The sequence below is a fragment of the Scyliorhinus canicula genome, chromosome 29, assembly GCF_902713615.1.
Source record: "Scyliorhinus canicula chromosome 29, sScyCan1.1, whole genome shotgun sequence".
Taxonomy (NCBI): Eukaryota; Metazoa; Chordata; class Chondrichthyes; order Carcharhiniformes; family Scyliorhinidae; genus Scyliorhinus; species Scyliorhinus canicula.
The window spans coordinates 11,954,029-11,964,823 of NC_052174.1; positions in this window are offsets into that span (position 1 = coordinate 11,954,029).

A 10,795-nucleotide genomic window follows, 5' to 3' on the forward strand; every position below is an offset into this window, starting at 1 on the left:
GCGTGCCGGAATGTGGCGACGAGGGGCTTTTCACAGTAACTCCATTGAAGCCTACTTCTGACAATAAGTGATTATTATTATTATTATTATATTGCAGCGCCGGTATCCACTTGCAGCTCGATAGCGTTCCCATCAAATTTGGGGGAAATGAAGCCTTGCTGACCCCCTTGTGCTGAGAAGACATTTAGCTTGAATACTTGAGGATGACTTGGCACATTGTCCCTCAGTGAGTGAACTCCCTAATAGCCCACGCAGACCCGTTGCTGACGTCACGACAGATCTCGTGATTTTTGAATTCAACAGAAACCTGGAATTGAAAGTCTAATGATATTTCGAAAACCATCGTGGATGGGGCGCCGATAAAAATGAAGGCTTTGTTCATGGTGCCGTCAAGTTTCCGGCAGCGAGTGTTCCATACAACTCTTGACTTGTACCTTGCAGGTGGCAGAGAGGCTCCAGGTAGAGAGCAACCCCACAGATCTATTGATAAACCTGCACAATAAACACTGGATGGCCTTGAACTGGATAACTGTGTCCAGCTTTGCAAAGGCGCTTTGCAAAGGCAGGAGGGCATTTGAGGGAAGGCAGAAAGCTTCACGACAATGGGCCCAGGGATGGTGAATTTCAGTTCCGGCGCTGGATTGCAGAAGTTGGAGTTGTATTCCTCGGAGAAGTCAAAGACGGGAAAAGGCTCAGAATCATGAGGAAATAAGGAGGATTGTCCCCACTGGTGGGGAAGGGCTGAGAACCAATTTAAGGTGATTGGCCAAACGAGATGTGGTTGGTGCCGCTGATCATATCGCTGAATGTCCATAAGACCATAAGACAAAGGAACAGAATTAGGCCATTCAGCCCATCGAGTCTGCTCCACCATTCCATCATGGCTGATATTTTTCTCATCCCCATTCTCCTGCCTTCTCCCCATAACCCCTGATCCCCTTATTAATCAAGAGCCTATCTATCTCTGTCTCAAAGACACTCAGTGATTTGGCCTCCACAGCCTTCTGCGGCAAAGAGTTCCACAGATTCCCCACCCTCTGGCTGACAAAATTCCTCCTCATCTCTATTTTAAAGGATCATCCTTTTAGTCTGAGATGGTGTCCTCTGGTTCTAGTTTTTGCTGCAAGTAGAAATATCCTCTCCACGTCCACTCTATCCAGGCCTCGCAGTATCCTATAAGTTTCAAAAGATCCCCCCCTCATCGATCTAAACTCCAACGAGTACAGACCAAGAATCCTCAACCGTTCCTCATACGACAAGTTCTTCATTCCCGGGATCATTCTTGTGAACCTCCTCTGAACCCTTTCCAAGGCCAGCACATCCTTCCTTAGGTACAGAGCCCAAAACTGCTCACAATACTCCAAATGGGGTCTGACCAGAGCCTTATACAGCCTCAGAAGTACAACCCTGCTCTTGTATTCTAGCCCTCTCGACATGAATGCTAACATTGCATTTGCCTTCCTAACTGCCGACTGAACCTGCACATTAACCTTAAGAGAATCGTGAACAAGGACTCCCAAGGACTTTGAGCTTCTGCTTTCCGAAGCATTTCCCCATTTAGAAGATAGTCTGTGCCTCCATTCCTCCTTCCAAAGTGCATAACCTCACACTTTTCCACATTGTATTCCATCTGCCACTTCATTGCCCACTCTCCTAGCCTGTCCACATCCTTCTGCATCCCCCTTGCTTCCTCAATACAATTCAATTCAAGATGATTAGTAGGCTCTCACTAGTTGGCGACACCATTCCTTGTCGATATGTAACACAAATGTTACTTTCCACCCAACAGCTTAAGCGTGAACTGTTGTCCAGGTCTGGTTGCTTGCCAGCACATAATGTTTACTTATAACTGGAGTTAACAGCCGTTAACAACACAAACTGTTCCATCTGAATAAACTAGAGAAGTTGATTAGATGCTGATAGGAGCAATATTCTGGCGCATGTGCAGAACAGCCGGCGTGTTCTTGCGCATGCGCAGTGGGTTTCTTCTCCGCGCCGGCCATGGCGGAGCCTTACAGAGGCTGGCACGGAAAGAAGGAGTGCCCCCACGGCACAGGCCCGCCCGCAGATCGGTGGGCCCCGATCGCAGGCCAGGCCACCGTGGGTGCCCCCCTCCGGGACCGGATCCCCCCCCCGCACCCCCCTGAGGACCTCACCCGCCGGCCTACCAGCCAGGACCCGCCTTGCGGTACCATGTCCATTTCACGTCGGCGGGACTGCCCGAAAACAAGACGGCCGCTCGGCCCATCGGGGCCCGGTGAATTGCCGGGGGGGACCGCTGCCAACGGCCCTCGACCGGCGTGACGGGAATCCCGACCCGCCTGAAAACCGGCGGCGGACAATACGGCAGCCGACGTCAGAGCGGCGGAGCAGGATTCAGCTGCCCCCCCCCCCGGGGATTCTCCGACACGGTGGGGGGGGTTTGAGAACCCCGCCCCCTGTGTCCATGTGTTTACATTGTGTATTTATTGTGGATTCACGCTTTACAATCGAGAAGAGGCAATGTGCGTTGAGGTACCTGCAGCAAACAGGAGAAAGTTGGCAGGCTCTGGGACGTATTCCCACCGTTCATGAAACGAGTGAGACAGGCTGACTGAACGCCACCCTCCCGACCTGTCCCAACCGTCTGGAGTCTGCGGAATAAGCGAAATCATTGTAAAGACGAGATCACAGGTTCCACAGGTGACCAGGTAGAAAGGAAGGGACCTCGCCTTGGTGCAAGAGCCAGGATAGGTGATACCTGTAAGAGAGAACGAGAGTGATGCAACGTACTTCATACCGACTGATTGGAAAACTCCCGCAATCTGATGTATATCTTTGCTGACTTTATTCCCAACCCGTAAGGACCCTCCCCCCCAACCCCCTCCCGTTCAGGCTTTGGGCCTGAGTAGACTGGATTCCAACAGCTACCCTCTAGGATCTTCGAGAGACTCCAGGGCTGGTTTAGCACACTGGGCTAAATCTCTGGCTTTGAAAGCAGACCAAGACAGGCTAGCAGCACGGTTCAATCCCCGTACCAGCCTCCCCGAACAGGTGCCGGAATGTGGCGACTAGGGGCTTTTCACAGTAACTTCAATTTGAAGCCTACTCGTGACAATAGGCCATTTTCATTTCATTTCAAGACGGTAACCATGTAGTGGAGGCCCTTGTGACCCAGTGGGTACCTGCCCTGTGTCCTCGTACAAGTCTCAAAGCCTTGGGCAGAGTCAAAGATGTTCGACCTCGATATTCTCCGACAGGGGAAATTGTTGGCGTGAACATCTGAAACTAAATTGCCTCCACGTCGGGCGGGACCCAGCCTGGCTCATTACCCTCTCCTCCAACTCACCTTTCTACCAGTCTCCTTTCTGTTCCCTTGGCCTCCAATTCCGCCAGCAATGATTGCCCATTTCAAAATGTCTGCCCCTTCCCGAACTTGCCCTTTCTGGTCGGTGACATCCATTTTGGGGCGTGCGTTGACTCACGAGGGCAACACCCTGTCCCTTGCCCCGGTCTGCCTGTCTGGCCTGCACCATCCGTTAGGCTGGCGGCCCGGTTATGATCAAATCATATCTTCCTCCGCCACACCCAAAGCCCCTCCCCTGCACACAAATCTCACTCCTCTGAGGTTCCCTCCTCCAAGCACCTCACCCTGACCCATGTCTTGCACACCTGTTTCGTCCAGCTACCTTCCCTCCCCCCCCCCCCCCCCCCCCCTTGCCCATCCCTCACCAACAACCTCACCCTGAGTTTCATCCTGAGGTAACCTGAGCTTCTGCGTGGAGTAACCCGATCAGAATACGTGCAACCCCTGCCACCAAATCCAACCCCCCGTCTCCGGCCCTTCCCTGAGGCTCTTTCTTCTCTACTCACCAGTGATGATATAGGCGACGTCCACCAGCGAGGTAAGGACTGTCAGCAATTCTGCGGAAATCAAATTTTTAACCCACGTCAGATGTTCGCCCCTGGTGTCTGCCTTGAATGAACCGATGCAACGTAAATTGGCGACAACTTGCGCCCACGTGTAATGTCGTGTGTTGCTTCATAGACCCGACACGAAGTGGTAACGGGTGAGACACGGCATGTGAATAGCGGCTGGGGATGTCGGATTGGAAAAGGGTGTCACACCCATTGAAGGAGTTCAAGTAGAGGAGAGAGGGAGAGAGTTCCAGGTTACAGAGACCCAGTGGGCAGGAGGCCCTAGAACCATGTGGTAAACCACTGTTACTGTATTATATATATTGTGGTAAACCACTGTTACTGTATTATATATATTGTGGGAAACCACCTGTTACTGTATTGTATATATTGTGGGAAACCACCTGTTACTGTATTGTATATATTGTTTGTTGTCTCTGCTGGGTCCGCCTGTGGCTCCTCCCCTCAGGCTCTGTATAATGGTGGCTGACCTCTGGCCCTGCCCCAGTTCGGGATCAGTTGCCAGCAGGTTCTCGTTTAGCTTATTAAAGCCACAGTTTCGTTCCACGACTCGTCTTTGTCATAATTGATGGCACTATTAAAATGAAGTCACGAGTAGGCTCTAGGGCAGGCGGGAGTGGCAAAGTGGTAAAGGTATTTTCTCACAGCCCCTATTCAAACCTGCATTAAATCCTGATGAACAGGAGGGGGTTTTGAGGGCGTGGTCAATTAGCGGATTGGAAAGGGTGGCGAAAAGTCTTCATTTGGAGGGGTGCGGGGAGTTACATACAACAACAACTTCTATTTTTCTAAAAAATCCCTTTGGTGGCACAGAACGTGATATTGACGAAAAGAGAGACATGCTGCGGAAGTTTCTCGCCTTGCACTCACCAGGACAAGCACAAGAATACCAAACTTCAAACGATCACAGCAATTTACGCTCCAGGACAAAAGGGTGCCGATTGGCTGACCCTGATCAGCTGAGGTGTTGCCATGAAGATAGCAATGGGGAACTGTGGGCTCCCCAAGCCTCCAATCAATCAGCAACCTCTTCCACTGTGATCTAAATTGTGATCGTTTGAAATTTGGCATTCTGGTGTTTGTCATGTCGAGTGCAAGACAAGAAGCTTCAATAAGATGTATCTCTTTTCAGCAAGGTTCAAGTCATATTTATGTATTGACCAGAATCTTCTGCCCCCACAGGGGATGAAGAAGGATACGGATGGGCCTGAGAATTTACGGGTTCGGGTCGGGGCTCATACGCGTCGTAAGTAAGTTCCAGGCTGATGGGCCCCTATGATCGGCCTCCTATTCCCGCCTCCACTTGAGTCCTTTAAGCGGCCAATTAATGAATACCGAAGGGCCTCTTCCCGTCTCTACTGCAATTGTCCCAGCTCTAGGCAAGCCCAGACATGCAGAGCACATTTTGACATCGAACCCAGAAGGAGGTGACCAAAAACGTGCCTGAGCAGTCGATATTGAGGAGAGTCTGACAGGAAGTCAGAGAGGTGGAGAGGTTTAGGGAGGGAATTCCAGTGCCTAAGGGCCCAGACAGCTGAGGGGACGGCCACCAATGGTCAAACAGATCGTAGACGGCCTAAAAACAATCAAGACGCGTTTCTCTGGCTTCCCCCAGGGGCAGGACTGAGGCAGTGCTGCGCTGTTGTGGATTCAGAAGATCCCATGGGCACTATTTAGAAGAAGAGCCAGAGGAGCTCTCCCCCCCCCCCCCCCCCCCCAGGGGAACTGGACCAATATTTATCCCTCGCTCGACACCGGAACAATCCGATCATCTGGGCGATCGTCGCATTGCTGTTTGTGGGATCTTGCTGTGTGCCAGTGGGCAGCCGGCTTTCCGACAGTAGCAGCAGTGGCCACACTTGAGGAAGTGCTTCACCGGACGCGAGATGCTTTGGGATGTCCTGCGGTTGTGAAGGGAGCTGGGCGATGCCAATCGTTCTCTTTAAATGACGTCAGGGTCACGTTGGCTGTCAGTCAATGTGATCAGAGGAGAGTCAGAGAATCATAGAGGTCGGCAGCACAGAACAGGCCCTTCGGCCCATCGCGTCTGCTGGTCAAAAACAATCACCTCAGTGGAGAGACACCAACAGATTTGTTAACGATCGGGTGTGGGGGTCCTCATTAAAGTTTGCTGGCCAGGTGCCCGCCTTGGGAGACCAGTCTGGATCCAGGCTGATCTGCCCTCATGCCTTTGTGAATGGCCTGTCTTACACGGAGGGTGGAGGTATAATTCAGACGTAGAGGCCTTATAATCGGCCGATAACGTTTTAAAATGATGTTCGTGACATTCAATGGCAGGCAACGCGCCCCGTCACGGAGGAGGGGGTGGGGGAGTGGACAATCGTGTTGCTTGCTCAAGTGTGAAACAGGACTTGGCCTTCTCACAGAGATGTCCCACTCCCCTTCGCCGAACCTGGTCAGGTTCCACTCACTGTATCTGCGCGCAGGCTCCATCCGCACCTCCGTCACTTCCTTTTTGCCTGATTGTCACTCGCGGCCCATGGAAGGGAAAGGTTTACGCCGTCCCACCGCCGTCCTCCCCCCTCGACCACCCCGCGTCCCCCCTCCCCATCCCCCACCCCGCCTGGTCACTATTCAATTCACTTGCAAATCAGACCAATCAGAAGTTTGCACACAATTGAGATTGTGATGTCAGGGGGGACCTGAATGGTCAAATATCTGGGCGTGTCACTGCTGTCTGTACAGTCTCAGGGCCTTGGCATCTGTTCGAGCGACTCTTGGAGCTGAGGTGCTCTCTGGGTGGGGGCTCGAGGGGCCGGATGGCCTCCTCCCCATTCCTCATGGCTTGCTGCTGTGGGAACGTGGGCCCCCAATCAATCTGGTGCAGCCAACAGTTCAGGCACCTGGCATCACACTGTCGACCGAGAAAGTGTGACGTACGTTCAAAATGTTCCGTCATGAACGTCATCACACTGAAAATAGAGTCATGTTGCTGAAGCATTTCGTCTCACACGGATCAGGACAATTACAAGAATACCAAATTTCAAACAATTGCAACTACAGGGGAAAAGGGGGTGCTGATTGGATGTCAATTCGACTCTGATTGGCAGAACTATATGCTGCGTGCAAGATTAAACATTTCAGTGACGTCGCTCTTTTTTTTAAGCAGTATTCAAGTTTTGTCACCCAGATACTTACGGATTCCCTGTGGCATCACATGCAGCAAACTTTAGAATCTCACCTGCTCTTGGGCCTATTGAGGCCTCAAATGCCAATAGCCATTTAATTTTGGGCCTCAATCTGCCACCCCCCCCCCCCACCCCCCCCATCGCTAATTGACCTGCAGTATGGGAAGGCCTTGGCATGTGGGAAGCCCGGAAGGTTTAGCAGTGTGGTTTGTTGTTGGGTAAATGGGGGTGATGGGATTGAGGTCTTCCTTTGCAGGCCCTACGCGTCCATCGGACGCACACCCCCAACCATCCTCCACCTCACACCCTCTTTATCTCTCCCCTCACGACTCTCAAAGACGGCCTTTCACACCTCCACCAACCACCATCCAACACTCCCCCCACTCCCAGACCCCTATAGCCAGGACTAACTTTAAGTCTGGACTCCTTTTCGTCAGGGCAGTCTGAGGTGGCAGAAGTGGCCATCGCTCCCCGTCTGCTGCAAATGGACCTTCAGAGCTCTCGGACAATCTCGAAGGCAGAACATCCTCCCGGGAGCGGACTGGAGGACTCGCCTCAAAGCAATCGACGCGGCCTCCAGCGTCAGGTTCTGGAGTGACGGTCGCCACTCTGGGCGAGCTCACCACAGACCCTTCAACTGGGCACCAAGCCATCCTGGTGAAATCCAGCCTTTGGCGGTTCAAGACACATTGCAGAGAATTGAGCCCAGGCTCTCGGCTGGCAGCACAGCCATAGGGAGCATTGCACGGTCAGATTCGGCCCCAAAACCTGGCTGAAGGAAATGAGGGGAGTCAAATTTGGAGGAGCGCAGAGATATGGGAGGGTGCTAGGGGCTGTGGTGCTGGCCGGGGTTACGGTGGGGGGGGGGGGGGGGGGAGTGGGGGGGGGGGGGGGGGGGGGAAGGGGGGGGGGGTGTCATTACAGAGGGAGAGAAGGCCCAGGCCACATATGGATTTGAAAATTGGGGCTCTGCCCCTTAACCTCTTGCTTCAACTTTATCAAGTCACCCCTGTAACCTTCTAAATTCCAGGTCTGTTAGTTTGTGTAAAGGGGATCAAGGGTTACGGGGAGAAGGCAGGAGAATGGGGATGAGAAAAATATCAGCCATGATTGAATGGCGGAGCAGACTCGATGAGCCGAGTGGCCTAATTCTGCTCCTGTGTCTTATGGTGTAATCTTTCCACATACTGTAACCCCTAGAGTCCAGCTGGTATATGTACACCCGCAGTACCATCCAAGGCAAATATATCTTTCTGAAGATGTATGTAGTGCCCAGGACCTGGTCACAGTGCTCCAGCTGTGGGGTTGTGTAGCTGAAACATGACTGTCACCTTGTGCTGTCCTTCCCTACATGACGCCAGCTCAACACAGTTTATTCTAAGTCAAGTGCCTTTGGACGTTCTGAGAGGCCACTATTAAATACAGTTTAGTTTCTCACAATGAGCAACTTTTTTGGCATCTGTTTGCGGGGAACAAGGCCTTATTCCCTCAAACCTTTCAATAAGCATTTGAGAATGTTAAAGGGGGCAGAGGGTGTTGCAGTGATATTGTCGATGGACTAGTAAGCCAGAGATCCAGAGTAATGCCCTGGGAACCCAGGTTCCAATCCCACCAGGGCAGATTGGAATTCAGGGCAGCACGGTGGCGCAGTGGTTAGCATTGCAGCCTCACGGCGCCGAGGACCCGGGTTCAATCCTGGCCCTGGGTCACTGTCCGTGTGGAGTTTGCACATTCTCCCCGTGTCCGCGTGGGTTTCGCCCCCACAACCCAAAGATGTGCAGGTTAGGTGGATTGGCCACGCTAAATTGCCCCTTCATTAGAAAAAATGAATTGGATACTGTAAATTTATAGAAAAATAACATAATTGGAATTCAATTAAAAATCTGTAATTCAAAGACTTTTCTTTTATTTAATAAATTCAGTGAAACCAATTCATTTTTTTCCAATTAAGGGGCAATTTAGAGTGTTCAATCCACCTAGCCTGCACATCTTTGGGTTGTGGGGGGCGAAACCCACGCAAACACGGGGAGAATGTGCAAACTCCACATGGACAGTGACCCAGAGCCGGGATCGAACCTGGGACCTCGGCACCGTGAGGCAGCAGGGCTAACCCACTGCACCACCGTGCTGCCCCATTCAAAGTCTAATGATGACCGGGAAACCATTATCGATTGTTGGGGAAACCCACCTGGTTCACTAATGTCCTTCAGGGAAGGAAATCTGCCGTCCTTACCCGGTCTGGTCTGCATGTGAATCCAGACGCAAAGCCATGTGGTTGACTCTGAAATGCTCTCTGAAACAGCCTAACAAGCCAATCAGAAGTTCAAGGGCAATTCGAGATGGGTAATAAATGCTGGTCCAGTCAGGGACACCAAAATCCCAAGAATGAATAAAAAAAATATATATATAAAAAACGGTGATGTAGCCTCTGTCGCTCAAAGCCTCTGTTTTAAGGCAAGCTCATTGTGAGAATGGATGTTTTTTTGTACTTATTTATGGGGAATGTTGTGTTATCTGTAGAGAAGGCTGTTGGTCTGTGTGGGAAAGGCCATCAGGGACAAGTTGTCCGGGAGGTTTTAGGCATGAAAGAATACATACAGGTGTTAAGTTTATGCATCTGTAATGAGGTATTACGGTGGGTTTGAAGTACAAGAATATAGGTTGGATCTAACATTTGCATTTTTGGATAAGTTGAGAGTTAATTTGAATATAAAAAGGATGTCAGACTTATCAAGAAACATTGTGTACTTTACATGTTAGTTCCATGGGTCAAAGGAAGTGGGTATATTACATTTTATTGGCTCTGAAGCAGAGACAAAATAAAAACTGGGAATATTTTGGAAGGATTTGAATTTCAAAGGGGTGTGAGAAAATAAGAACCTGAGATAAAATGGGAGGGCAGTATATTAGAGTTACTGTGGAGAGCTTAGTTGTTGACTGTATGAAAGATCTCCTGTAAACAATTCTGGGCTGGGAGAAGGTGCAGTTTGAATAAGCCAGCCAGCCAAGCCTCAGGCTGCAAAGAGCAGTATTTTTCTGAATGTTTTATGGAATAGAATCCCATTCAGCCCATCGAGTCTGCACCAGCCCTTGGAAAGAACACCCTACTTAAGCCCAGGCCTCCACCCTATCCCTGTAACCCAGTAACCCCACATAATCCTTTGGTCATGAAGTGGCAATTTAGCATGACCAATCCACCCTAACCTGCACATCTTTGGACTGTGGGAGGAAACCGGAGCATCCGGAGGAAACCCACGCAGACACGGGCAAAACGTGCAGACTCCGCACAGACACCCGAGTCCCTGGCGCTGCGAGGTGGCTGTGCTCACCACTGTGCCACCCTTTCTTGGATTTCCACAACAGAGCGGAAGTCAGTTTGAGGGATCATGTGGTATTCCTTGTTAAAGCAGTAGCTGCTTTCCCTCAGCTCTAATTACTGAATTTTCATAGCAAAGCCTCTATAAGGGAGTGTTTCCTGGAGTGTATTCATTTGTGGGTCTGACAAGTAGGGAGTACTTTGTAGGGAATGTTTTGTAAGACTAATTTTAACTGTGTAACTGTAATCTTGTGTGCTTAAGTTTTCTTTTCTTCTTGTTAATACTCCTTTTAATTTTATTTTTTTTAAACCCCAAAATGTTACTGGAAGTCTTGCTGCTGAAATTTTCTTCTAATTTTCGGGATACCAAAAAAAAAGCTACGTTTCCCTCTGAAATTTTGTTCCCTCAGCA